Source organism: Equus asinus, chromosome 2, assembly GCF_041296235.1.
Source record: "Equus asinus isolate D_3611 breed Donkey chromosome 2, EquAss-T2T_v2, whole genome shotgun sequence".
In the NCBI taxonomy this organism is placed as follows: domain Eukaryota; kingdom Metazoa; phylum Chordata; class Mammalia; order Perissodactyla; family Equidae; genus Equus; species Equus asinus.
In genome coordinates this window covers 167606749-167627781 of record NC_091791.1, presented here as the reverse complement: position 1 = coordinate 167627781, position 21033 = coordinate 167606749, and the positions used below count along the sequence as shown (strand labels likewise).

The 21033-nt window shown below is 40.2% G+C and overlaps 1 long non-coding RNA gene and 2 gene segments (V, D, J or C); 1 reads left to right on the top strand and 2 right to left on the bottom strand.

Moving 5' to 3' along the window:
- LOC106840669 (T-cell receptor alpha chain constant-like) overlaps positions 1–21033 on the bottom strand; it is a 1015328-nt gene that overhangs the window by 188625 nt on the left and 805670 nt on the right.
- The window catches only part of LOC106840671 (T cell receptor delta constant-like), an 802079-nt gene that overhangs the window by 104250 nt on the left and 676796 nt on the right, over positions 1–21033 (bottom strand).
- LOC139044532 (uncharacterized) overlaps positions 1–21033 on the top strand; it is a 43987-nt gene that overhangs the window by 19710 nt on the left and 3244 nt on the right. The window contains exons 2-3 of one of the 3 annotated variants that reach the window (XR_011501501.1): positions 8577–8630; positions 10217–10326. This is a non-coding gene — a long non-coding RNA (uncharacterized lncRNA). Of the gene's footprint in view, positions 1–8576; positions 8631–10216; positions 10356–21033 lie in introns of those variants that run through there. The other 2 variants (XR_011501500.1, XR_011501502.1) reach the window with 2 other exon arrangements.

Sequence of the window (21033 nt, the reverse complement as noted above, 5' to 3'; positions counted from 1 at the left end):
CTCAGGCAGGCAGATCACAGGATGCATTTAAGCCCCACTGTCCTCTCCCCTGAGCACCCTTGTGCAAGGCAAAACCTGTGCAACTAGACACAGTGGCTCTGGCCAAATTGAATTGATGCTTTTTACTTATACATTTTTTTGACCTCTGGTTTTTGACATATGAATTTCTTTTTGAAAATTCTCCTCTTGGGATCTCAAGACACGGATCTTGGTTCACTTTTAATCTCTCCATCTACCACTGTGAAAACAAAATCATACACTAGGCACATGGAAAACGACCTTATTAAATGTTAATTATTAAAGGAATGTGTGAATTTTGTTGTTGTTATCAGAAGGGAGCAGGATTTAAAACAGTTTGAACTTCACACTTTCTTTGGAAGATCTTATCCAAATACATGGCGTATTGGATCACAATTTTATCACAATATTACTTGTAATCTTTGTGACAACTCCTTCCCATCCTACATACAATTGTCTTTCAGTGCCATAAACTCCCAGCAACTTCATGTTCAAAAAGAGAGTCTAACACTCTTTTGCTGATTAAAAAACCCAAACAAATCAGAAAAGAGAAAAAGAAGAAATGCTGTGGTCTCAGTTACAGACAATGTAGTGGGGGATGGCTCATGGCAGAAGGCAGGACAATGTGGGCCTCATGGGGAAGGCTATGTTAGAATAAAGAATTGTAACTTGGACTCTTGAGTATAGCTGGTTTTAGGTGCTAGTCTTCAAAATGGCAAGAGTTGGATGGTTACTGGGTTGAATAATAAATTAAGCTTCTTTTTATTTCCATAAAGTTTTAGGAAACTAGAAGTTAGGAATGTAAAAGCAATTAAAATCTTGAGTAATACCAAAACTTAAACTATGCAAGCGTGTGGGTTTGGGCTACTAAAAGTTACAATTCTTTGGTCATGACAGAGAGTTGGTGTGATGAATCCTGAGGAGAATACAGGTGTTGTGACTCCCAACTTTTACTGTCTCTGCAGCAGAAGCACACCTCCATGTGCTGTCACATGACTTTGCAGGGCCTCCTACTACAGGCAGAGTGTACATCCCACTCCATTGACTTTGGAGCTTGGCCATGCTTTGATCCAGATAATGTGGTTGGAAGTCGCAGTGTGCCAGTTCCAAGCTGAGGCTCCAGGAGGCATCCCATCATGGATTTCCACCAGCACTCTTGAAGCCAAGTCTTGGTGGCCCACAGACAAATGAGCAAAAATATTTGTTGTGAGCAACGGAAATTTTTGGATTATCTGCTATAGATCATAATCATAGCAAAAATAGCTGATTAATACTGATGCTAAGCCTTGGGGGGACCCCAACTATGAAACGACATACTTAAAAATTTTGATGGCTCCTGTTACCTGCAGGATAAAATGGTATGGAACATGGACTCTTACTGACCTCACAGCCCTACATCTTGTACTTTTCCACATCAAACTACTTGCTTCCCAAAGAGTACCTGTTTTTTCATACATCTTTGCTTTCTCCATGTGAATGCTTTTGCCTGACGCCCTTTCTTTCTTCTATTTCCCTATTTGGTCCCTACCCGACCTCCTTAGATCCTATTAATTTCTCGTCTTAGCCTAGCTGTTGACTTCCCTGGGATGTCCTAAGTGATTGCTAAAGATTGGACTGGGTTAGATGCCCATTCTTTCCCTGAATTTTCATGGTTTCCAGTGCTCATCTCTGTCATTGCACTCAAAACCCCTTTTGTCTCTTGTTCATTAGGTAGAGACCCTTGAGAGGAAGGATTTGTCTTGTTCATTTCTGTATATGCCTTGTGCCAGCACAGTGCCTGAGTCAGTGAGTGCTCAGAAAGTATCTTCTGAATCTATTTTAAGGATGTGGGATCTCATGTTCAGAGAGGATATGCTAGAAAGTGACAGGGCCATGACCAGATTTCACATCTTCCCAGCTCCTAGTCCCCTGATTTTTCTCTGGTGCCAGGCTGCTTTGCGGAATTCTACCTCATATTTATTTAGTGGAACACAGCACCAGTAGCCACAAACAAATTGAATTAAGCATCATTGGGAAGACAAATTTGCTGCGATTTGCCTCAGACCATGAAATACATTCTAATGTCATGTAAAATTGAGTTTCATGTTGTCTACATATTTGGAGTATTCAAATCACATTCTTTTCACTAACATGAGTAATCAAGGATCCATTGTGCCTCTGGAGAAGAATCTGAGAATATCACACCTGGGTGAGACTTTGAGGATCATATATTCACTCCCTTGGGTGTTCAGGTGAGTCTAGAAAGATCCAGAAAGGTTTCATAACTTTGCCAAGGCACCCAACTTCCAAGGAACATACAAGAAATTAAGTATCCCAATCCTAGACCAGTGATAGTTTTGGTGCACTAGGCAAATACTCAGTCTTGCTCGGCTTTTTATTCTGACATTTACTATTTGAAAGTGTCTCTGGGTATCCCCTCAGCCCCACTGGGAGGAATGATCTCCTTCCCTGAAGTGGCCATAGAGCGGCCTGTGCAACCTGGCATTTCTTTCTCTGTATGGATTTTCAAGGATGTGTGAGATCCTCCTCTGTGGAAGGGGGAGGGGCAGGCACAGTGCAGATGTGTCCTGAAGTTCAGTTCTTCCTAGGAGGAGGCTGGGCCATGTTCTCAGTGCCAGGCAAGCTCATTCTCAGGGAGGAAGAGAGGAAAGGGTCAGTCTGTGGGGACTGGGTCTAACATTGTATTGTCCAGTCCCGCCTGGGACCAGGCATCATGCTTGGAAATTCAGAGCACTTTGAGAAAACTTATGGGATACCAAGCCAAGAATTGAAATAAGGATTAAACAGGGATATCCTCCAGGCTTGGAATATTAGGGATGTGAACATTGAACTAGATTTATGTATTCCACACCCTGCTACTAGTATTGACATGCAGTTTTTGAGAGTTACAGACAAATTACAGTGTATTTAAAGGAGGATACCAGCCTGTTGAGGAGACCTCAAATCATGGACAGGGAGGAACAGCTAAAAAATGTGAGAGAATGTCGAAAAGAAAGGGAGATACTAGGGGTGTTTGATCATAGTCTTTAGATATCTGTCAGGAAAGAGGTGGCTTATTTAAAGGCAGCTGGCTTCTTATGTCTACTTATGCATACTGTCTATGGCAATATGTTGGTTTGGTTAAAATATATGAGGAAAACCTGGCCTTACACAGATATGTATTGTGAAAAGAGAGATTAGTTGCAATGTGAGATGTTAACGAACTTTTCATATTCCATGACATTAAAATCCATTGGTGTATGTTGCATTTTGGATGGAACTTTCACCCATGTATGGTTTGATAACATTATTCGTTGGTCATTTGGGAAATAATTGGTTCACGGAGTTAGGCAACTTCCACATGTTGACAGATTTCATTAAACAATATCAAAACATCATGCTAGTTAATATCACCAGCAATATCTTGAAAATAGAAAGGTATTTAAACATTGGAGAACCATCCAGCTCATGGCGGCAGATACAAGCTTTCCTAAACTCTAATTTTTGTCTAAAAGCTTAGATTTTAATCATTAGCAACAGCTATCATTTGTTTTTGTTGATGTGACAGCCTCAGTTACTTCACTTTGAAGAAGGTGCCTGCCAAACACCCAAATCTGAATAACCACAGTTTGTCTGTCAGTCATTCTTTCAAGCAAAACTGGTGTTTTCTGTAAAAAGTGGCTAGTTCAGGTTGCCACTCACACAAGTTACACCAATGTTTTCCCTGGAGATAACTATCACGATTTGGGATGCAGCACAAGTGCTTTATGTCTGCTTCCCCTTTTGTCACACAGAATACTAAAAAGAAATGTACTTAAGAGTAGAGATTTTATAACATTAATAGTTTTTACTGCTTTGTCAATGTTACGGACTGAACTGTGTTCTCCCAACATTTGTATCTTGAGCCCCTAACCACCAGGACCTCAGAATATGACTGTATTTGGGAAGACAGGGACTTTAAAGAGATAATTAAGTTAAAATGAGATCTTTGCAATTGGATTAGGTTGGGACCTTAGGGTGAACCCTAACCCAGTTAGATGGGTGTCCTTATAAGAACAGGAAATTTGGACACAAAAACAAGAGACATCAGAGATGTGCATGCACAGAGGAAGGAACATGTGTTGACATGGTAAGAAGGTGGCCATCTGCAAGCCAAGGAGAGAGGCCTCAGGAGAAACCAACTCTGTGGGCACCTTGATCTTTGACTTATAGCCTCAGAACTGTGAGAAAATCAATTTCTTTGGTTTAAGTCACCTAGTCTCTGGCGTTTTGTTATGGCAGCCCCACGAACTAATACAGTCAGTAGCATCTTTAACTGGAACTGCTTTTTTTTTTTTTTTACTGCAAATATGTGGCAGTGAATAATACAATGACTACTAATACATAATTGATGTCACTGCCTTGATTCAGGTTAAGGTACAGGCAGTTTAACCCACCATTGCTTTTGCACCATCAGTGCAAATGTCAACAGAATGAAAAAGGCAAATAATGTTTTGGTATTATGATGAAAAGGGCTCTGACTTCATGAACTCCCTGAAAAGACCTTGGTTCTGCTACAGGTCCATGGACCATGCTTTGAGAACTATTGTTTTAAATCTGTTATGTGAAATGCTGAAGCTGCAATGGCAGCAGTGAAGCCCAGGCTCTTCCGACTGCTTCACCACTCTCTACTTGTTTGCTAGTGATTAGCAGATCAATTGCATCATATGCTTTGACTGATGATTGAATCCATTTTGAGCAGCAGCCTCCAGTTCTGTAAAAATGATGAAATTGATCCAAATACTTTGGTTGGAGTCTCTAGAGTCAAGGACCATGGTCATGTGCCTCTGGTTTCTTCCTCTTGGTGGTACTCCAGGGGTCTGATGCTGGATCCATACTTCAGTATCCATACTACAGTTCTGTGGCAATACTTCAGCCTTTCCAACAAAAATAATGTTTACTTGTTTAAGTGACATGTTGTTGGGATGGTAACCTGAGTTTTTTGCAAAACCATGAAGAAGAGGGATAGAACAACATGTCTTGCAGGGTTAATGGGTAAATAATACACTTAGCAACTGGACAGAAATTAAAATAAGCCAAGCTTTTGAACTGAGACCCATATAATGCCCCAAGAATGGATAAACCTACTCACGTTCCCCTTGTTTGTGGGACCCCTGACATACTTTGGCTTTTGTCAAAACTGTCTCTTACCTTCTCTGTGATGCTCACCCACCTGAAGGAGAAGTGAGCTTGACAGTGAAATGGTGGGAGTTCATTGGAGCACCAGCAGAAGTCTGGAACTGCCTCCCCTCCTCCACAAGTGGAAGGCCTGATTTTGAGCTATTATCATTATGTCAGATCTTGAGAGGCAGTGGTTTTAAGATACCTCACTTATGCCTATGTCTTGAAGAAGAATAATCCAAAATGTGCAACATCATCCTTTGCAGTTTTCTTGTTCATTTTACCTATACAGTCAGTGACATCATTCGTTGTTGTCTTAGAGATATGTCATATGAACACAGAGTTTTAACTTGTTTGCCTGCCCTCTTATGCACGGAGTTCTTTGAGCAGAGCAGTAATCTTTATGTAGTAGTCTTTCTTTAATTTTCAAGAAACATACTACATTTTTCTTTTTCTGCAGACTTCTTGGCCACTTAAAAATGAAAACCTTAGAAAATATTTTATTTGTTTATTTTGAGGAATATCAGCCCTGAGCTAACATCTGTGCCCATCCTCCTCCACTTTATATGTGGGATGCCTGTCACAGCATGGCTTGATGAACAGTACCATGTCCGCACCCGGGATCTGAACCGGCGAACCCTGAGCAGCCAAAATGGAATGTGTGAACCTAACCGCTGCGCCACCGGGATGGCCCCAGAAAATATTTTAGTAGAAAGTTTTTGAAACATTTCAAAAAAAGAAATTAATAGAATCAATACCTGTTGACTCATCCCCTAGATTTTATCATCATTAATGTTTGGCATATTTGCTATTTATTTGGTCCACTATTTAACAATAAATTACAAACATGATGACTCCTCATCCATAAACACTTTAGAATGCATTTTTAAAAAATAAAAATCTTTTTTCTACATAACCATAATACTACTTCCCACCTAACAAAATTAACAGCTCCCTGAAATAATTTGATAGGCAGTCCACAGTCAAATTTTCCTAATTCTTTCCAAAAAGTCTTTACAGATATTTTACAAAAAAGAGCCAGTTAACGACTATGCATTTTATTTGGCTGGCAAATCTTCTAAGTTTCTTTAATCTGTAATAGTCCCCTTCAGTTGCTCTCCCTCCACTGCATCATTTTTCTCTTTCCATCATATGGGTGGTTGAAGGGGCTGGGCCTGTAGTCCCACAGAATGTTTCAGCTTCTGGATTTGTCTAGTTAGCTCTTTGTGGAATCCTTTAACTTGTTCTTCTGGCTCCCTTGTCTCTTGTTAGAATTAGAAGTTTGATTAAGTTAGTTTATTGATTTGTTTTTGGCAGGAACACTGTGTAGGTGATGTGTCCTGCATCCTCCATCATGTCAAGATGGGCATAATGACTTGATGAGGCTAAGATCGATCGTTAGGATAAGATTGTGACAGAAAAATCTATCTTTTGTAAAGTATACATGTTTCTGTTGCAATAGCAAGTAATCTGAGACTTTAAAATGTTTTAAGACTTTTTTGGCTTGGAATAGTTTTTTCTGCATGATTCCTTGTGAGAAACAGGAAACTAGTCACATTTCTTCTTTCTGTAGCTGTGAAAGCCTCCAGTCTGCTATGCCAGAGAGAAATGTTATAAACTCATCACTGTATGCTGAAAAATTAATGTCTGAAGGAGTCTGATCTTTTAGAAAATAAGCAATCCAAGGACTATGTGCTCCATTTCTGAATTAAAAATGAGAATTTCATTAAAAGCGTTATCTCTGTGAATTGCTTATATTCCCTGAACATGGCCTCTTCTGATTTTATTTTGAACGAGTTGATGTACTCCATCTTTAAGCCATAAGCTAGTTATTTTGGACACCCTGGGAGGAAGCCTAGGTATCGTTTTCCTTCCCTGGGCATTGATTTTGCTCTTCTGTACTTAAAAGGAGCGCTTGAACTTGGTGGGATCACTGGTTATTGTAATCCCAGGATGAAGTGATTAATCCCTGCACTCTTGGATCAAAATATGCACGGTCAAGAGAAGAGTGAAAGAGAGCAGGACGCTTAAGCTCCCAGATCTATGGTATTAATGTTGATTGATCCTCTGCAGTTAATAGAAATATTACTTAGTTCCCAGTAAATACCTTTCCAAAACACATAGTTTGAGTGGGTAGGGATAAATTATGCCTTTGCTGTGGGATGAGGAGACTTGGTGGCGTTAGGTCAGAGAGGGAGATTCCTGACTCTGAAATAATCTTCCCGGTCCTGCTAGGTCTTCACCGTCTTCAAGGACCAACTCAAGATTCATCTCCAAGAGCTCTTCACAGCTAACTCTACCCAACGATATTCTCCCTGCCACCATCTGTTTACTTACTTGTGACTTTCCAATAACTCAGATTTTTTTAGTGAAGAGTCTGTACTCTTCATCACATCTCTGGGCCATTTGTCCAGGGCTGCCTACTAATGACCTTCTTGCCATCTCTACTCATTCATTCAATAGTTTTCTCATCAGAACAAGGCACATGAACTGTTAGAATTTGGGAATTCAGTGACAGAGTTTCACCTTGTAAATCTGTTTCTAGTTATGGCCCTTAAAATGACGTTAAGAAAAATTTGGTCTCTTGTAAGGATGTGATATTAAAATGAGATGGAATTCAGTTTACAATAACTACTTTCCAAGCACTTGTTTTGTTTTGTACTAGGCATTGAGCTCTTTGAAGGGAGGAATTATATAAATTAGACAGATGTGGGTTCCTCTTCTTAGTTCACCATATACTAGTGTGTGACCCAGTGCACAGCTTCACAATCATTGTCAGTTCCATACCCATTACTTCTTCCATAATATTTTCTTTTACATTGCCATGGGCATATTCAATAAAAGTTATTAAAATGTGTGGTTGGGATTATTTATTACTGATACTTTGGTGATCCTCATTAACTTTCTGAAACCATTGCAGTGTACAATATGGAGTAAATTCCTAAAGGGAGCAGTCAGGGGCAAAGTAGGCAAGAAGCCCATTACTTCCCCATGACACTCAGAGGACTCCTCCCAATGATGACACATAGAGTGGATCACAGCTGGGTGTTTTTGAACAAAGGCTTAATACAATTCAACCTCCGTGGTACCGCAGCCACAGTGAAACATAGCAGCACAAAAATCCTCCTCCTTTTTTTCCTATCCTTGGCATTTTGCCATCACCATCCTCTGCCATCCGGAATACCTCATAAATATCCTTTCACCAATGCTGTTATTGTGGTTAAATGCTACAAAACTCAGAGGCACAAAATCATTACAATCACGCAAATCAGTGACTAAAACACTAAAAACCTAAAAAAGTAATGGGAAAAGGGCAAGTGAAGAAATTAATTTATTGATTAACAAACTTCAAAAGATGTTTTAACTCTCTACTAATAAAAATTGTAAATAAAGCGCTAACAAACTATCTTTTTTGACAGATATTTCAGCAATGCTTTTATCAGGAAAAGTGAAGTTCCTAATGCCGGTAAGAGGTTGGTAACAATATAAACTGTTACATTTTTATTGGAACCAATTAGATAATATCAAGAGGGTGAAAATATGTATAACAGTTTGAGCAAATATTTCTGCTTTGAAAAATTGATGGTGAGAAAATGCTACACGTGTTTGAATCTAAAGTGAGATTTATTATCCTCAGAGAAGAGAGAGTCTCTGTAAATTTGATTCCTTACAAAAATTACAAAAAGCAATATTACAATGCTTTCATGCAATTATTTTATTTTGCATAATTAAGTACAGTTTAGTGAGGACACATAACCTGGGATGATCTCAATCAATGCTAGTTCACAGATACTTATGGAAGTCAGCTGATGAGATTAGTGAAAAAGATGACTAATTTAACAAAAACGTGATAACTATTCTTGGGAGTATGCTTTTGAAATTATAAGTATTCAAATTTGTTTAAACAAATCTTTTAAAGGAAATTTTTGGTTGTGGACGTCACGAATACTCACAAGATAAATGTCAAAAGAACAGTTCTAACGTTTTGTGAATAGGAATTGTAGTTCAAAATGCTTTAGTGACAGCTTCATATATGGATTCATAACGTGTTATAATTCAGACAACGGAGACACAAGTGAGTTTGATATGCTCAGGAAAAACGTGTGAGGATTAAAAAAAGCAGCTCTATTGATGACAAATCCACTCATTTGAGATGCTTGTGAAGAATTTGAATAAAATTTATGAACTACAAGAACAGAAAAAAGCAGTATTTGAAAATTAACATACTATTTTATATAATGTGTGACTTTAAATGTGTTTGTGTAAATAAATTAATATATAAAAAAATTTAAAGTAGATTTTGACAATTTCATTTAGAACCCTCAGTGTTCATATATTTATATTGGCCAAAAACCTTATTTTGAAATTTTTATTTGAGGAAATGGGAGCCTACTTCAGAATTTATATATATATATAATATATATAAAGCTTTTATATTTGTTTCCTCATATACACATATGATAAGTTTAACTAATGAAAAATTTATAAGTACTGATATATTGATGATACTAATTTTTATTATAAGGAAAATGTAGAAGCTGCCTAAATTCTTAGTAGTAAGAGAATTGATTAAGTAAACTATAACTTGTCCCTAGGTACAATATTAATGTAGCTCATTAAAAATACTGATCTGGAAAAGTATCTAATAACATAGAGAATTGATTATATATGACGTTAAGATACAAACGCGTATATGGAGCATGATTACATATACAGAGTATGTAATAATCTATACATTGAAAAAGCAAACTGGGACAGAATATGCTATAATAATAACCGTGTTGCTTTTAGGTGGAAATACTGATTTCCTTTCAACATAGAATATTCTGTAATGAATTCCAGGGAGGAAAAGAGGTCATCTCATTGAGCTCTAGCTCCCCCAGGTAGCCAACCTTCCCAGTGTATCATCTGCCTGAACTCAGTCTCTGACGAGGATGTTTGTTTCATGCCTGAGTGGCTTTCAAATTCTACAAAGCTATTCCTGCTATTGAAATGAAATCTCTTTTTCCAGGTATCTTTTTTTTCCTCCTGTTGACCCCAATTCTGCCCTCTGCTGCAGGCCTCTATCTACCGGCAGGTTAATGTTCTCTTCGGCTCTGAACTCCAGCCGGGCCCCTTCCTGGACACGGAAAGAGAAGTCACTGCTCTGGAAGACTCCAGACTCTCCTTGTATGTTCCACACTGAGCCTCCAAACAAAGAGAGAACGAAGTTCCATCTTTCATTTTGGGTAGTGTCCCTCAAGTTTTAAAAGTTCTGCCCTGGTTGCTTTAGTCTTTAGCTTATGGCATCATCCCTATTAAAATACAATGCCCCTCCCTCCCACCCAACCTCAGAAAAGCTAAAGCCTCCATCTATTTTCATGACTCACAAATTAGTATGAGTTGGTTCCATGTCATTTCCGGATGTCAAGTTTTGAGGGAAATAGAACCCAAGCGTATGAGGGATGTGATCAGGGGAAGGTCCTAGGAGACGGCAAAGAAAGATGATGATGGGGAGCCCTGCATGACCTAGTTTACGGTTTGCAGAATGCTGGCAGCTGGCAACCTCCTGTAGCAATTGCCAAGATTTTGGATGATTCTAGCCAAAGCTAAGCACTTTTCTTTCTTTGGAGGATTCTGCAGGATTCAAGAATTCTGCACTCCTTAAATTCTCTTATTTTCTTTCACAGACGCAAAGAAAACACACATCCTAATACTAGCCTTTATATTTCCTGGCGAGATCAGGTTAATATCAATTCAAGTGATAAATACTCTGAGTCCACAACAGGGTTTTCCTTGGTACAAACCTCATTGTTTCTCTCTTTCCACATTGACCCTGCCCTTCCTATCTTTCTTAGCAGTACTAAGTAGGTAGAACACAGTAATGATGACTTTCTTGGGGGCAATAAATATTAAAAGAAATCTACAGACTTAGGGAATGCCAGGGTACAATCTCTCACAGACTGTTGCAGTACAAGAACATCCTTGCAAGGCCCGGGCCAAAGTAGCAATGATATTCTGAGCAGCAGAATCCTCATCACCATTGCCCTACATGTGGAGTGAGGAAAGGTCCCACTGCTCATGGCTTTGAATGTCTATGCAGTGTATGATCACCATGCGGGATTCAGAGAGTGAAATGAGCAAGGTCAGTGATACAGGAAGGCATCAGGTCAAAGCTGTGGATAGCTTTGCAGGTTTTCCTAAAGTACATGTAAAGTTGTAATACCTACTTTGCATTAATTCCCTTAACTCTCAGCCTTCTTAAAACTTAGTAGCAAACTCAGCCTTTTTAATTCCCAGCAGGAAGCATTAAATCCCTCAAGATGCTCAGGGGAAAGTCTCCTGGTCTCTCTCATTGAGCAGGTGTTAGATGATTGATGGATCACAAGTATGGGAATTTCTAAGAAGCTGATTCTCAGGCCTGCTTTGGTGGATGCTTCTTGGGTAGTTGGTGGTTTTGACCCACGTCTGTTGTGACCTGGCCCAAATCAACAGTTTTTGTTCTCTGAGTTGGAAATAAAACGTGAGGAGTTAGGGGTACGGGAACCACAGGATGTGGATATTCTGTGTTTCTGGTGCCTCCTACGAAAGATGAATCTGTTGGATTAAGCAGCTGGTGAGAAGACTGAGTCAGCAGTGGACATGAGCAGTTTCCCAGCACCCAGTTCTCATCTGTCCCACCACTTTCCACCTCTCTCTTAGAACATGGGCTCTTCCAGGTTTATTAGCCAATCTGTGCAGTCAGTTCTGACTACTGGGATCAGTGTGATACATAAACAATGCTGAACAAGAAAATCCTTCCTCTAGATGTGATGGAGACCAGATGGGTTGGGGTGTGGCAGCCAAAGAGCCATGGCAGAACCATCCTAACCCCTCCTGTCAAACAGTATATCTAGAGAGAAAGTCATTGTGGGAAGAGAGTCTCTCTCTTGTTTTCCTTATTAAAATAGAGGTGACGTAATCTTGGTGAAAAATTGTTTCCTTTCCATACAATTAATCAGCACTCATAGCTGAGTTAATTAGTATATGTAGGATATACTTTTAATTGTCTTCACTGAAGTTTCTATATTCAGAAACAATGTACAAGAACTGGGAGAAATATATCCAAATGGAAATATGGGGTGAATAGAGACCTGTTTATACATAGTACTTTGAGGCTTCGCATTGGAGAGATGGGAAAATTTTACTCTGGATTCAGATTCACTTCCTCTACCTCGAGCCTCCAGACTAGCACAAGAGTATGTTGACTTGTCCCAGGTTGTGAGTAGACTAGGTCTGCCATAAATACACGGTAGAATGAGGTGTGGTATCAGGAGAACAAAAGTAGACCAGAGAGTTGGAGTTGTCTAAGGTGACAATGCTTCTTCTTCCATGGAAGGCATGTGACATGGATAGCTCCCATTACAGTCCATTCTCTTGAATGCAAAGGCATTCCAGCCTTTTCCCTGGAGCTTCATAAGATCCATATATCCTGTAGAATCAAAGATTCAATTGCGACATTCGGGAGTGACATGTAGATAGCCCAACCTGTTCCAATGATGAGTTACAGTGATGAAATAGCTGGACCTGGTTTTAGATAGAAACTTTTGAGTCTTTCTGAGTTAGGCCCTTTCAAGAGTCATAATATCAGTGGAGCTCAGGCTCAGTCCCATAATGCTGCTCAGGGGGACCATTCTGTGAGAAAAATGCCCACAAATGGTACAAAGGGTGCTAACTTTGCAGATCTGCATGGGTTGGGTTAGGACTGAGTAGCAAATAACACGAATAAGATGGGAACCATTTCATATCATTGCCTTACTGAGATGTAAATGGTCTTGGAACATCCTTTTTGGAGAGTGTAAGTCTCAGGATGAGGAAGGCTCAGAGGAAGAACTGAGAGATGGAAAGTTTCTAAAGTATCAACACTGTGAGTAGATTTCAAAGAGGAAAGTATGATTTCATAAAGTGGAGACCCAAGGATTAAGATTTTAGAAAGATATTGGAAATAAATTCTGCAGGAGCCACTAAGTGAATGACTGGATATGGAGCAATCACCTTGAGAGCATTTTTTACTGATGTTATACTGCTTCAAGATAGTTCAAACTTAAGCTTTTTGCTCCCCATAGCTTAGTAGGATAGCAGAGAAATAGAACAGGAAGTGTGCCTGTAGAGGTTTCTGAAAAAATTCAAAATTTAACTTGTGCATTGACCTTGTAATGGAAATGAGAACACACAGGAAAGACGTTTGGGAACAAGCTTCAGAAGGGAAATACCAGAAGACACAAAAAAGCCAGAGCATTAAGAGAAAAGGACGAAATTCCCATGATTGGTGAAAGGTCAGCTTTAACATAGTTTGGAACATATAATTTTCCATCAGAATATCAGTAACAACATTCCTGCGAACTTGCGTCTGGATGCCTTGTGATGAGTAAAAATGGCCTCTGCTAATTTGTGTGAATTGAATTGGGGATACACAGGGCATAATCAGTCCGATCTTAGAAAGATGACACTTGATGCTTATCCAACTGGTTCATGATGAGATCATTCAATTGCAGATAGGGGTGCATTTGTTTTTGGGAGGTTGTTGTCGGAAAGTGGGTAGGAGCACATATTCCTACAGTGAACATTTCTGGTCCAGTATACTTCATGAAGTTTTCTGAATTGTTGTTTTCTATTGTTTGATACTGTTCTCACAACCTAGAACCACAGCTCACTCTCAGTTTGGAAATTGGCATCGCCAACACGACGGGTCTTGGATCCATGACTATTCCAGAGTCAAGGCCTTCATAGTCACCAGTGCCGCTTTAAGGGCAGATAATGTGTGGACAAGAGGTGACGGGGCGATGTGAAGCAGTGATCGGGTATCAGTGATTCACAGTGTATCAGCATTAGAATGAATAATTATGGCTGGTGATTGCCTAAAAGCAAATCAATGTATCTTTAAATTCGTCTTTCCAACTGAAAAGTGAAGCATTCAGGCAAATGTCTCTAGAGATTTGGATTCAGGAATTCCATGTGAGATGGCACATATAACTTTCTTTGTAACAGAATCAACATGAACCAAGCCAAAGAATGCTATTTAAAAAAATTGTCTTTTTTAAACCCCAAATGTGGCTATAAGAATTTGAGGACAGGTCAGTTTCACCCAAGGGTGAATAGCAGTGAGTGAGAGGCCAGCAGCTAGGGGTCACCTCTTCTGAGCTGGTCAACTTCCCAGCGTCCTTGCTGGGGCACTGAGCCAGGAGGTGTGGCTACCTGCTATGTTCACCCCTGGGGCATGGTAGCCAGGCTGAGGGTTTCCCAGGGAAATGCCACTTCGCCCCTGTGGTTTTTGTGCAGTTCTCTGTGGGGTTTGTAGCACCGTGCTGCTCCAATAAGTCACAGTGCTACAGAGCTGTACAAAAACCTCCCCTTGTTTCCCCCATGTGGCCTTTGAGAATCCCTGGGGCTGATGTTTTCTCCAAGTCGAGCTGCAGCAAGATCAAAGGGTTTTGTCAGTTGTGTCAGGGCATGCTTGTCCCGGTGCTTCTATATGTGCCTCTTTCCCGCTGGCTAGATCAGCCCTGGAGTTTGCCACTAGAATGGACTTTCAGAAATACTCACATGCACTCCAATCTGTGCTTTCTGGCTAGTCTACTCTCACCTGGTTTCCACAGAGGAGTTCGTCAGCTGTTTGAACGTCTCAAGTGGATTCCACATGCTGTGGGTTAGGCAGAGAATGTTTGTGGTCAGCCTACTTTCTCCTGATACCGGCTCATCTTCTGAATCACCTCTGCCTGCCCCACTTTACCCCTGAGCAGTGTCATACAGTTTACAAAGGGCTTTCACATAAATTTAAAATGTTATCCTCTTCATGGACTGCCTGGTCACTAAATTCAGGGCCAGTGGCCCATATGGTGCTTTGAGTGGTTTCGAAAAGCCAACTCCCCTGGGTGAGTGCAGAGGCAGCTCCAAGGGTTCAAGCTTGGCAATGAGATGGCACCTTTGTTTGCCTTATAAACACTCTCTTTTCTCCTGTTGTTGCTGGTCCATACAGGGCCTTGGCTCGGTAGGCAGAGCATGGGCTGAATTTTAGCCCCACTGCCCTCTTGGCTGAGCACCCATGTGCAAGGCACAATCTGTGCAACTAGACACAGTGGACAAATTCCATTGATACTTTTTATTTATATTTTCGTTTGACCTCTGAGTTTTGACATAAACATTCCCTTTTTGAAAATTTTCCTCTCAGAGAACCAAGACACTTGTCTTGGTTTGCCTTTGATCTCTGTGTTTATTGTGAAAGTAAAGTCATACACTAGGCTCATCGAAAGTGAGCTTATTAAATGTTAATTGTTAAAGGAGAGTGTGAATTTTGTTGTTGTTGTTATCAAAAGAGAGCAGGATTGAAAAAAGATTGAACTTCACACTTTCCCTGGAGGATCTTATCCAAATTAGTGGCTTAATGAATCACAATTTTATAAGAATTTTACTTATAATCTTTGTGACAATTCCTTCCCACTGTGCATACAACTACATGCCTGCCCCGTAAACTCCAAACAACTTCATCTCCACATACAGAGTCTAACACTCTTTTGCTGATTAAAAAACTGAAAAACAAATAGGAAAAGAAGAAATGCTGTGGTCTCAGTATCAAATTATGTACTAGGGGATGGCTTATGGTGGAAAGCAGGACAATGTGGGCCTTGTGGAGAGGGCCAGATGAGAATGAAGAATTGTAACTTATACACTTAAATATTTCTGGTTTGAGGTGCTAGTCTTTGAAATGGCAAGTGGTTGGTAGTTACTGTGTTGAATAACAAATTCACTTCTGATTAACTACTACGAGACTCATTGACACCCTCCTAGTGCTCATGTACAGATGTTCTCATGCAGTCATCAGAAATTGGCTTGAATAGAACCAGTTATAGTAAACAAGAAGTTGGGAGTGAAAAGGCAGTGAAAATCTTGAGTAATATCAAAACTTAAAGTATGCAGCCTCGTGAGTCTGGGCCAGTGAATCTTAACAATCCTGTGGCCGTGACAGTGAGTATTGGGGTGATGGATCTCAATGAGAATACGGCTGTCATGGTTCCCAACTTTTTATTCTCTCTCTGTGAGAGAATTGTGCCTCCATGGGCTTTGCCACAGGAGTTTTCAGGGCCTCCTGCTACAGGCAGAGTATACATCCCATTCCATAGACTTTGTGGCTTGGCCATACTTTGATCCAAGAGAATATGGGTGGAAGTCACAACGTGCCAATTCCAAGCTAAGGATCCAAGAGACAGCCCATCATGGATTTCCACCAGCCCACTTGAAGGCAAGTCCAGCCTGCCTGCAGACCAATGAGCTAAAACAACATATGTTTGATATTGTAAGCAACTGAAATTTTGGGATTGTTTGTTATAGGTCATAATCATAGCAGTAATACCTGATTAGTGCTGATGCTAATCCTGGAGGGGACCTCAACTATGAAATTAGATGCTTAAAATTTTTGGTGGCTCCTGATGTCGTCAAGATAAAATGGTACAGAACACAGTCTTTTGCTTACCTCTGAGGCCTACATCTTGTACTTTTCCACTTGCTTCCTTAAACTCAGCTGCATTAACTACTTGGTTCCTGAAGTCTCCATGTTCTTTCACACCTCTTTGCTTTTGCCATGTGATTCTTTTGCCTGAGATGCCCTTTCTTTCTTCTATTCCCCAATTTGGTTCTTAACCAACAGCCTTAGATCCTGTTCATTTTCTGGTCTTAGCTTAGCTGTTGAGTTCCCTGGGAAGTCCTAACTGATGGTGCGAGGGATCCGAATTGGCCACCCCAAAATGCGTCTCCTTGGCTTGATTATTTTTAAGAACAAAAGACTCTGAAAGAAACTTTGACCTTCCCCTTAATTGACTAAAAAAATTTAAGATAGAAGGCCTGTTCCAGGAAGGAACTAATATCATAAGATAACTATACTGTAACGTAAATTAGGTGTGATAGAAAGGCACCAGCAAGCCCTTTTTTATCAACGTTTTACCTATAGGTGGCCCCCGTAAACACTTCTTTAACAAACGTCTGCATTTCCATCTCCATGTAAATTGTCTTCCTTCTCTTTGAAGACCCAAACCACTACCCCCAACACCCTCCGCTATGCTTAGCTGAAGATGGTATTTAAGGTTGCTGCTATGGCCATTATGGTGAGTTACTCATTTTCATGAGTTTCTCCCATGTATATATGTTATTAAACTGTTTGATTTCCTCCTGTTATTCTGTCTCATGTCAATTTAATTCTTGGACCAGCCAGAAGTGCCTAGAGGGTAGAGGAATGCTCTTCCTCCCCTACAATGGCTCAAGACTGGACTGGGTTAGGTGTCCACCCCTTCCCTGAATTTTCATGGCTTCTAGTGCTCATGTTTGTCATTGCGCTCAAAACTCTTTTGCTCTCTTCTTCATTAGGTAGAGACCCTTGAGAGAAAGGATTTGTCATGTTCATCTCTGTATACCCAGTGCCTGCAAGGTGCCTAACTCAGTGAATGCTCATAAATTGTCTTCTGAATCCATTTTAAGGGTGCAGTATTTCATGTTCAGAGAGGATAAGCTAGAAATTGACAGAGCCATGGCCAGAACTCACATCTACCCAATTCTTAGTCCCTTGCTTTCTCTCTGGCACCACGCTGCTTTATGGAACACTATCTCACATTTGCTTAGCGGAGCAAAGCACCAGTAGTTGCAAACAAATTGATTTTTAACATTTGCCTGAATTCAGCATCATTCGGAAGATGAATTTGTTGTGATTGCTTCACATGATGAAATACATTCTAAAGCCAAATAGAAATGAGTTTCATGTTGTCTACATATTTGAAGTATTCAAGTCATATTCTTTCCATTAACAAGAGTAATCAAGAATCAATTGTGCCCCTGCAGAGCAGTCCTTGAGTGTCACAGCTGAGAGAGACTTCAAGGATCGTATACTCACTCCCTTGGGTGTTCAGATGAAAGAGTCTAGAAAGATCCAGAGAGGTTTCATAACTTGGCCAAGGCAACCAACTTCCAAGGAACATACAAGAAATCAAATATCTCAATCCTAGCCAAGTAGTATTATTTGGTATACTAAGAGAACGCTTAGTCTTCTTTGTTTTTTATTCTAGCATTTATTATTTGAAAGTGTCTGTGGATATCCTCTCAGTCCTATAGCTGATCTCATTCCCTGAAGTGGCCATTGATTGGCCTGGGATATCTGGCATTTTCTTTTACTTTGTGGATTTTCTTAGTTGTATGAGATGGTCTTCTGTGGGAAGAGGAAGGGGCAGACACAGAGAAGATGTATCCTGAAGCTCATTTCTTCATGGAAGGAGGTTGGTCCATATTCTCAGTGCCAGGCAAGCTCATTCTTAGGCAGAAACAGAGGAAAGAGACAACATGTGGGGACTGCATTTATCATGGTTTTGTCCAGTCCTGTCTGGGTCCAGGCCTCATGCTTGGAGACTCGGAGCACCTTGAGAAAATTTATGGGATACCAAGCTGAGAAGTGAAATTGAGATTAGACAGGTGTATCTTCCAGGCTCAGAATATTTGGGATGTGAACACTGAGCCAGCTTTATTTATTTCCATTCCATGCTCCTGGTATTGATATGTAGTTTTTGAGAGTTACCGACAAATTTCAATGTATTCAAAGGAGAATGCCAGTCTATTGGAGAGAATTCAAATCATGTACCGGGAGGAACAGCTAAAAATCATGGAGTAGTATAGCAAAGGAAGGGAGATACTGGGGGTTTTTGATCATAGTCTTCAGATATCTGTCTGGAAAGAGCTGGCTAACTGGAAGACAGCTGTATTCTCATGTCTGTTTATGCATTCTACCTATAGCAATATATTGATTTGGTTGAAATATATGAGAAAAACCTGGCCTTACGCAGGTATATAGGTTCAAAAGAGAGGTTAACTGCAATGTGGAATGTGAACGAACTTTTAATATTCTGTTACACAAAAATCCATTGGTCTATATTGCATTTTGGATGGAACTTTCACCCATGCATAGTTTTGTAACATTATTCATTGGTCATTTGGGAAATAATTGGTTCACTGAGTTAGGCAACTTCCACATGTTGACACATTTCAACATCAAAATATCACAGTAGTTGATATCACCACAAATATCTTGAAATCAGAGAAGCATTTAAATACTGGAGAGCCATCCAGCTCACAGGGGTAGATGTAAGTTTCTTAAACTCTAATTTTTGCCCAAAAGCTTAGATTTTTGTCATTAGCAACAACTATGAGTTGTTTTTCTTGACATGACAGCCTCAGTTTATGTATTTTCAAGAAGATGCCTGGCAAACACCCAAATGTGAATAACTATAGTTTGTCTATTATTCATTCTTTTAAGCAAAAATGATATTTTCTGGAAAAAGTGGCTAGTTCAGCTTGCAACTCAAACAATTTCACAAACTTTTTCCCTAGAGATAACTATCGTAATTTGGAATGCAGCAGAAGTACTTTACGTCTGCTTCCCCTTTTGTCACACAGAAATACTTAAAGGACATATACTTAAGAGTTGAGATTTAATAAAATTAATAGTTGTTACTGCTTCATCCATGGACAGAACTGTGTCCTCCCAAAATTTGTATGCTGAAGTCTTCAACCCTAGTACCTCAGAATGTGACCGCATTTGAAGACAGGGCCCTAAAGAGATAATTAAGTTAAAATGAGATCATTTGGACTGGATGAGTGTGGGCAATTAGGGTGTATCCTATTCCAGACTTAGTGGCATACTTACAAAAAGAGAAAATTTGGACACATAAAGAGAAGAGATGCCAGGGAAGTGCAAGCACAGAGGAAGGTCCATGTGTGGACACGGTGAGAAGGTGGCCATCTGCAAGCCAAGGAGAGAGGCCTCAGGAGAAATCAACTCTGTGGGCACCTTGATCTTGGACTTCCAGCCTCAGAACTATGAGAAAATCCATTTCTTTTGTTGAAGTCACCTAGTCTGTGGTATTTTGTTATGGTAGCCCTTGCAAACTATTACAGTCAATAGCATTTTTAAGAGAAGCTGGCTTTTTTTTTTAACTTGTTTTTCCTGCTTGTTTCTCCCCAAATCCCCCCAGTAGACAGTTGTATATTTTAGTTGTGGGTCCTTCTAGTTGTGGCATGTGGGACACCACCTCAGCATGGCCTAATGAGCGGTGCCATGTCCATGCCCAGGATCCGAACTGGCGAAACCCATGGCAGCCGAAGCAGAGGGCGCAAACTTAACCACTGGGCCACGGAGCCGGCGCCAAAGCTGGTTTTTTTTCCCCTGTAAATATGTGGCAGTGAAGAATACAATGACTACTAATACAGAACTGATGCCACTGCCTTGATTCAGGATAAGGTATCAGCAGTTTTACCCACCATTGCTTTTGCACCATCAGTGCAAATGTCAACACAATGGAAAAGGCAAATAATGTTTTGGTATTATTATGAAAATAATTCTGACTTCATGAACTCTGCGAAATGGTCTTGGGACCCTAGAGGTCCATGGACCATCCTTTGAGAACCATTGTTTTAAAACTATGTTATTTGTGATGCTGAAGCTGCAGTGGCAGCGGTAAAGCCCAGACTCTCCCGGCTGCTTCACCACTCTCTACCTGTTTGCTAGTGATTAGCAGATCAATTCTATCATATGCCTTGACTGAGGAATGAATAAGTGGTCAGAAGCCATTGTGAGCAGCAACCTCCAGTTCTGCAAAAATGATGAAATTGACCCAAATAATTTGGTTGGAAGCTCTAGAGTCAAGGACCATGGTCACACACCTCTGGTTTCTTTTTCTTGGTGGTACTTCAGGGATCTGTTACTGCAGCCATGATGACTGTGCTTTGGTGACAATGGAAGGGCTCAGTGAAGGCAAAGAATCTGACTACATCACCTTCAGTACCCACATTATATTTCTGTGGCAATACTTCAGCCTTTCCATTAAAAAT